This window comes from Bubalus kerabau, chromosome 5 (assembly GCF_029407905.1).
Source record: "Bubalus kerabau isolate K-KA32 ecotype Philippines breed swamp buffalo chromosome 5, PCC_UOA_SB_1v2, whole genome shotgun sequence".
Classification (NCBI taxonomy): Eukaryota; Metazoa; Chordata; class Mammalia; order Artiodactyla; family Bovidae; genus Bubalus; species Bubalus kerabau.
Genome location: NC_073628.1, coordinates 24431379 through 24433270, shown reverse-complemented (window position 1 = coordinate 24433270; position 1892 = coordinate 24431379). Strand labels below are relative to the sequence as shown.

The window sequence follows — 1892 nt, the reverse complement described above, 5'->3', positions numbered from 1 at the left end:
GAAGCTGAGACATTATAGCATTAGATCTCAGGTGAAATGATACTGGTCATCATATATTTTAAGTTGAGATGTTACTAAAGAAGACAACCCCAACTAATATAACTACTTTTCAAAGACTTGTGAATCCTCTCTTGATTAATTATAGAAAGCATACACCATATTACTTATTATAAATGAAAGGAAAGTTCTATGCCATTTGACATTGATGATATTAATATATAAACATAGAAATTTGGAGGAAAGATGAATACTCAGAAATAATACTAGAAACATTTATTTTCATTAACTTTAAAAATTCATAAATTATTGTTTCTCTTAAACATTATGAAATATCTTAATTACAAAGTTCTTGAAGTTTATCATTTCTATTCTAGTTCAACCAGAATGATTGTCTATTCTGCAGTAGCAGGATATACTGGAGAATTCCCTTCATTATGTATGTCCTCTGATGATGGATAAAGAATGATCTCTGCAGAATTATTCTCTGCCTCTGACACACACACACACACACACACACACACACACACATATGCATAAGCCTCTCTATCTCTCATACACACACACACACACACACACACATACACACGTACACTCATTTTTCTGTTTTTTAAACTTAGGACCTGCCGAGAAGAAAATGGACCCTGGAAATCACTCATTAGTGACTGAATTCATCCTTGCTGGGCTCACAGAACACCCACAACTCCAGCTGCCCCTTTTCCTCCTCTTCCTAGGAATCTATGTGATCACGGTGGTGGGGAACCTGGGCATGATCATATTGATTGGGCTCAGTTCTCACTTGCACATCCCCATGTACTATTTCCTAAGCAGCTTGTCCTTCATTGACCTCTGTCAGTCCACTGTCATTACCCCCAGAATGCTGGTGAACTTTGTGACAGAGAAGAGCATCATCTCCTACCCTGAATGCATAACTCAGCTTTACTTCTTCCTCCTTTTTGCTATCTCTGAGTGTTATATGTTGGCTGCAATGGCGTATGACCGCTATGTTGCCATCTGTAGCCCCTTGCTGTATAATATTATCATTTCACATCAGGCCTGTTTCTCCCTCATTTGGGGAGTGTATATGATGGGATTGATATGTGCATTCTCTCACACAGGCTGCACGCTTAGAGTTCATTTCTGCAAATTAGATGTGATCAACCATTATTTCTGTGATCTTCTGTCCCTCCTAAAGCTCTCCTGCTCTAGCACCTATGTCAATGAATTACTGGTTCTATGTTTTAGTGCACTTAACATCTTTGCCCCCAGCCTGATCATTGTCAGCTCCTACGTCTTCATTATTTCCAGCATCCTCCACATTCCTTCCATGAAGGGCAGATCTAAAGCCTTCAGCACATGCAGCTCCCACATCTCAGCTGTTGCTATTTTCTATGGGTCTGCAGCATTCATGTATCTGCAGCCATCATCATTCAGTTCCATGGATGAAGGGAAAGTGTCCTCTGTGTTTTACACTATTGTTGTACCCATGCTGAACCCCCTGATTTATAGTCTACGGAACAGGGAAGTCAATGTTGCCCTGAAGAAAATACTAGAGAGAAGAATATTCTTCTGATCAGAAATAATATGAGAATGAAGTTTTAGTCTCTGTAACTGGCTATTGTATTGTGCAAGTTGATGTTTGATTTTAGCCCACATGTCAATATATATTTATTAACATATATCCATACATTTAGTGGCATTGTGTTGACATTATTTCATATTCGTATGGCCTGTGATGCCATTTGTCTCTGAGTTTTTCTCTCATAAACATCACTGAGATACAGATTAAAAGAAATAGGATGATCTGGGTACATGGGCCCACTAAAGCCATCAACACCGTCCCTCCCTCTGTTCTTGTCTGTCATTGACCTTCTGTCAATGAAATATCTTCTAGA

The 1892-nt window shown here is 38.8% G+C and overlaps 1 pseudogene; it reads left to right on the top strand.

The window, feature by feature from the left end:
- The first annotated feature begins 256 nt into the window (after positions 1-256).
- Positions 257-1585, top strand: LOC129653727 (olfactory receptor 8G1-like; annotated as a pseudogene).
- Positions 1586-1892: the final 307 nt, after the last annotated feature.